Source organism: Gymnoscopelus microlampas (assembly GCF_963454915.1).
Source record: "Gymnoscopelus microlampas genome assembly, chromosome: 16".
Lineage (NCBI taxonomy): Eukaryota > Metazoa > Chordata > Actinopteri > Myctophiformes > Myctophidae > Gymnoscopelus > Gymnoscopelus microlampas.
Window position 1 is genome coordinate 48,439,084 of NC_139953.1, and position 6,418 is coordinate 48,445,501.

The following is a 6,418-nucleotide window of genomic DNA, read 5'->3' on the forward strand; positions in this document are numbered from 1 at the left end:
GAAATGACTTTACGAACCAGGGGATGAACGAGTGACGTCAGGACTTCTGTACTCTATTGGCACCCTTATTGTTTAAAGTAGAAGAAGTCAATAATTAACTCTGAGTAGAGCGTGTCAGGGTTTGGAAGCGCTCGTTTTCAATAACGCAACGTCCTGCTGCCTCCTGCATCGTGTGACATTTAGAAGCAGGTGGTACGTACAGTAGAACCGTTGAGCGATTTCAACGAGCGCTTCCAAACTCCAACGCTCAGTGGCGTAGAGTAGACAGACCTTTTTCCGCATGGGTGTCCCGGTGGAAAAGTGACACATGTGCATACTCTCTATTGACAGGAAATGGGGAGAGAGAGATGGGGAGTGCCATGCAGCAAAGGCCATCGGGACTTGAACCCGTCTTTCTTTTCCTGTTATATTAGTCAAAGGTAAGCATAGGATTGTTTTTGATTAGTATTTTTATGTCCAGGGGCCTTAACAAATGTATCCCACAATTTTTGTAACCCCTTTTTCACCCAGTGACAATTTCCTATGTAATCCTGGGCGCTACTCTCCCTCTGCCAACCTAAGGAGAGCCCAGAACTGAGCTCATGCCTCCTTCAACGCATGAGGAGCTAGCAGGCCGCTTCTTATCACCTGACAAGGGGGAGTTTCCCCGGTAGGACGTAGCTTCTTATCACCTAATCACCGGACGTATAAAAGCACCTAGGACGACTATCACCTTAGGACGTAGCGCGTGGAAGGAACACGGTATTCCAACCAGTTCCTTTCCCCTCCATCAGGCACCCCGGCTGACCAGGGGGAGGCAGTATAGAGACCAGGATTACTGCATGTTTTTTGTGAGGGTACCTACCATAGGAGACACGGGGAGAACATACAAACTCCACACAGAAAGGCCATCCACACAGAAAAAGGGGGGGGGGGGGGAGTATGCTTTGACCTTTTACAAGGGCCAGTTTCCCCCAAATTAGACAGTTATTTTACAACATCCTTCTATTAATATTGTAAATTCATAAAATGTAAATGCATGTATCCTTGAAGCATTATGCGTCTCTACGTCCCATTTTATCAGCACCTTGGAGGCTTTATTATGCCAGATGGACTTGAATACTTGTAACATGGACTTTTGAGATTGTGACTTGTTCTAAATTGCACTGTTGTACATTACATAGACAACATGTTGTATTATTATTATTATTATTATTATTATTATTTACAGTGCAGAGTACAAGGACATCATCATTTAAACCAGTGGTCCCCAAACTATTTGGGGGGGTGGGGTCTCCAGATGATTAGCTTAATATTGCATTTTCTCATGTTCTCGACAGTAAACAAACCAACATACAGTACACGTGTATGCAGGGTATATGCACATTTATGAAACTAATATTTTTAATGAATTTTTTTTTTTTTTTTTTTTAACAAATTGGACAAGTTGTCAAATATTACGTAAGAAAGAGGCAATCATTGTGTAAACAGCTGATCTAGAAGCTCACCACGCCTCACACTGAGCTTGTAGTTCGGCTATTTTCACGTTATTTAGCTGTGGTACCGAGTCACATTAAAAGTATTGCCTACAGGGGGGGGGGGGGGGGTGTTCCCAGTTCAAATAGTATTATTTTGAAGGGTCCCCAGTTTAACTATGATTATTTTATTTTATTTATTTATTTGGCACATATCAATTTCGTGCCCCCAAATTGATATGTAGTATTTGGGTGCGGAAATTGAGAAGCCAACACACACACACCACTTTGAGTGGACCCCACCTTGAAAACCACTGCTCTGGAGGAGCATCAGAACCACTAATACTATACATTAAGACCGTTTGAAAATAGCAGATCTACAAGCTCAGAACGCCTCGCAATGACACACATGAGCTTGCTATTTTCCAAATAACTCTTAAACAGACAGATCTTGTACAGGGGTCCCTGGCACACAAAATACATTTCAGATGGGGGTCCACAAGTTATTTATTTGGGGGTCCTTGACACAAACATATTTCTTTTAAGGATCCCTGGCTAATGAGCCTCATATGCCTTAATATCATTGTAATTGGCCGCTACAATTAAAATAAAATAAAAAACATCTTGTATATATTTTAGAAATAGTTTACCTTTTACTCAAGCGGGACAATGCACGTCGCAGGTTGATGATGTCATTTGTCCATGTATGGTCCAGCCCTATTAAATGAATGAAATACATGTGCAAATAAAATGACTTAAAAAATAGTTTCGATGACATTTTAAGATGTCTTTGGCTATTCAAAAATAGCAGATCTACAAGCTCATAGCGCGGCACTCGGTGCCATGCTATGAGCTTGTAGATCTGCTATTTTTGAGAAATTGTGAACATTTTTGCAAATCTTTGAATATATATATATATTTTTTAAGCGAACATTTGCAACTCAAATATTTGCTTCTGGCGGGGGGGGGGTCCTGGAACACAATATTTTACAAAATATTTGCACAAAACTTTTTTTTCCCAGAAATAGCAGATCTACAAGCTCATAGCTCGGCACTCTGTATTTTTGAATAGCCAAAGAAATCTAAAATGACAGATGCCGTTCACGATCTTAAAGGGTTAAATAAAATATTTAAGGTGTTTTTTTTTATTCTAGTTGTCGAGGGAAATTATAATATATTAACTCATTCACTGCCTGAAATATTTCTGGCCGCGTTTGCCCACTGCCAAGATTTTACATATACAGTATATATACAGCATTTTTAAGTTTTAAGTTAACAAGGAAGTGGATGGGAGTCTAGATCTTCGAAAAATCACATCTACTTGGTCTTTGGGTCAAATAAAAAAAACATGTAAAAAAATGTAAAAAAAAAAAAACGTTGCCATCGTTAGAAGTCGTTTTAGTCGTTCTAGGCAGGGAATGAGTTAAGACATATAACGCTCATTAATTATCCAGGGATCCTTCTATAAGAACCAACCGTTTTACCTCACCACCGCGTGGAACAAAAACACAAAGAGAACCCGCCTCATTTAAAAGTTATTTTATTTGAAATGTTTTTTAAATACAAATAATATAATTTTTTTTTCTTCCCATTTACAATGACAGTTCCTTTGTAAACAAAAGTGGCAGAATAATCATCAGAGGGTAGTTTTAGTTCCCCAAAAAAACCCAAGACGTCCGGCCCCCCCGGGGTTATACGGGGGTCACCTCGGGTCAAAAGGGTCGGCGACCTCTCGGGCATTTCCTTCGACGAGAGGGTAGTAGAAGAAGGAGAAGAAGAAGAATGTGGCGGTCTGGTATTTTACCTCACTGCACTTGTTTTTTTTTTTCTTTTTCGAACAGCGTAAAAAAAAATCACTGATGCTACATTCTATTGCAGAGCGATAAATACTTCAAGGAGTACAAATATTTACCTGTTCGCATTACGCCTTCTCTGAACACTATATAGACTCTATTCACAGCAGCCATATCGTGAAGACATTCACAGGTGTTACCAATGATACTAAATGAAGGCTCTGTTCCATTCTGGTCAAACAGAGTCAGGGGTGCTGATGTTGTTGCATGTTGGCTCACTGGAAACACTCTGTTACACACCAGTGGGTCTACAGTTGGGGTACAGGGACCCTCATGGGCTTCCAAATGGGCCCCCTTACAGGTGTGTATAACTCTGAGAGGGTACAAATGGAACCAAATGGACCCTTACGGGTCCATTTGGTTCCATTTGTACCCTCTCAGAGTTATGGGGGTCGTGGGAAACCACTGTGCTACACTAAATGGAACAGAGCCTTCATTAGTATCATTGGTAACACCTGTGAAGGAAGTGATAATATGGCTGCTGTGCATGGAGCCTATTACAGGTCAGGATCGTGTGTCTGTGTGTGTGTCTGTGTGTCTGTGTGTGTGTGTGTGTGTGTGTGTGTGTGTGTGTGGGGGAGAACATGCACCCTGATAGCGGACACACCATCCGCTCCCTGTGCTGCTGAACATAAAAAAAAAGTACACTAAAAGTATAAAGTAATAAAAAGGAAAACAAAAACAACAACACCACCAACACAACGAAAGATTAGGTTATTTCCTTTTGTTTCTGGAAAACGGAACGTCGTCCTTTTTTTTGTTTAGTTTTTTTTTGTACATACAGTGAGAGTCCCACACACAGCTCTGTACTTTTTTTGGCCTGCCCAGAGTCTCCCAACGGCTTTAAATGAAATAAAACAAATGAAGGGAAACGGAACAGGAACACAGACTGGAGGGTTTTACATGGGATACAGCTATAGTGCTTGGGCAACGTGTCGTCACCACGGGGGGGGGGCGTAGCTGCAGACATACTGGTGGGGGTCAATGTTAAGTCACCCTGTTTATGACCCACCAAGATGTCCGCAGCTACCAAATGACACTTGTTGACGCCCCCTTCAGGAGGGAAAGCACCGGCTTCAGATAATATCAGACCATTGAATGGGCAAAGTAGGCGACATACTGTACTGACCTACCCAGCGATTTATCAGACCATTCATTGGGCATAATCAGGAGATACTGACCTACCAGGAGGCAGATCAGTCCCCACAACATGATTTACCATTCTGTGCCCATTGGTACTTAACTCCAACAGCGCTGAGTAGGCTCAAGCGAACGTCACAACGTTCGGGAGTTAACTCGTTAGCTTTAGCTCGCTTGGTGGTACCTCACGTGGTTCCGGTTCGCTTGAGACTGCGCGCCTCCGTCATGGTCCCAAACCAAAACTAACTTTATAAGTCGTCTCCGTTAGTAGGTTCTGATAACACCCAATGAATGGTCTGATAAATGGCGGGTAGGTCAGTATGTCGCCTACTTCGCCCATTCAATGGTCTGATAAAACGTGTTAATGTCCCATTCAATGCATTGATAGCATCCGAGTGGGGGGGGGGGGGGGGGGGGGGGACCGAGTCAGAACACCCACATTCCAAGAGGGTTGAAATAAAAACATTTTCAAAAAACAGCAACAACAAAAAAAAAATAGCAGAGCTACAAGCTCCCGACACGTCGCGAGCCTGTAGATCAGCGACGTGTTGCTACTTTGGTGTGACACCGTTAGCATGACGAAGAAGATTTGTGAAACAAAACACGTGGAGTTATGAGGTTTCTGTCCCCGACGGCGACAGATATCAATGTTTTACTTTCACCCAAAGACCCACAAGAGGCCTTTATTGTGGATATAAAAAAAAAAGCTTCCACAAACAAGACTATTATAACGGACTACTGAACCACTTTAAGCGGGGAGCGAGACAGAATGCCATTCTACGTGCATTCGTTACGATCAGAGGTTTGTTTTTTATGTTTTCGTGGAGCTGCTCCGATCCGTCGGCCACCGACTTAACCCATTAAGACCTGAGGCCGCTTCTAAAAAAAAAAAAAAATCTGAAAGAAATATATATTTTTTTAAATCACGATTTTTCAAAAATAGCAGATATACAAGCTCATAGCGCGGCACCGAGTGCCGCGCTATGAGCTTGTATATCTGCTATTTTTGAATAGCCAAAGAAATCTAAAATGACACAGATGCGTTCCAGGTCTTAATGGGTATAGGCCGCCTTCCAGTTCAAATTACTCGACAATTTACCCCATCCAGAAAAAACATTTCTCTTTTTTTAAATGACGAGCCGCACCGCGAGGTTTAGTCCGTCACGCTCGGAGCAGCAAAGACACAACGACAGGATCATAGAATCTGTTACAAAAGAATATTTTAACTTCTAAAAACTGCCCGAAATAAAAAAGGTTCAAAACAATACTGTAGCTTTTCCTCACAAAAAACAACTAAATGAAGAAAATAAAGTAGTTCACCCACAAAATGACTTATTTTCTATCAATCTTCACACACCCCGTGAAGCCTTGCATTCGTGGAGTTTTTTAGTTTTTGTCACGTTCCCGAGTCATCAAATGATTGGCTCAAGAATGCGACAAAAACAACAAACAAATGGGGTGTGAAATTGATAGATAATGTTTTTTTTTGGGGTGAACTACTCCGTTAAACATAAAACACATTTAATTGCTTCCAAAACAACCATGTTGACGCATAGCGCCTAAAAAAGGACCTTCTATAAAAGTATAACTTGTGGTATATTTGTATTTATATAATAAGGCCTTTCTTCTCTTTTTTTTCGGACAATGAAGTTATTAGGAACTGGAATGTGCTCCAACTGTAAAGAAAGAGAGAAACGAACGGAACGGAAACTGTGTCTGAAAGAAAAACCCATCTGAAATGGTTCTGAAACACAACCTTCAAAAATAAAATACTGTGTCACGTTATAATAGGGAGAACAATGAATAAGAACAAACATTACCACCCAAATTAAACACCGTCATGATTAACCCATTAAGACCTGAAGCCGATTCTACAAATGTCTCCTAAATCCCAACAGTTTTCTGAAAAACAGTGGTGCTCAATCTTTTTCATGTCAAGGACCCCCAGAATTATATGTATTTGGCCACGGA

General features: G+C 41.3%; 2 protein-coding genes across 2 annotated transcripts in view; one reads left to right on the forward strand and one right to left on the reverse strand.

The window, feature by feature from the left end:
* Positions 1 to 2,153, reverse strand: part of LOC311063279 (uncharacterized protein) — an 18,126-nt gene extending 15,973 nt beyond the window's left edge. Inside the window, exon 1 of the mRNA XM_084082648.1 lies at positions 2,105 to 2,153. The gene's annotated coding sequence lies outside the window, so the exon portion shown is untranslated. The remainder of the gene's footprint in view (positions 1 to 2,104) is intronic.
* LOC311063058 (pyrin-like) overlaps positions 1 to 6,418 on the forward strand; it is a gene marked incomplete at its 5' end in the record, with an annotated part of 670,464 nt that overhangs the window by 362,013 nt on the left and 302,033 nt on the right. The gene's annotated exons all lie outside the window — the stretch shown is intronic.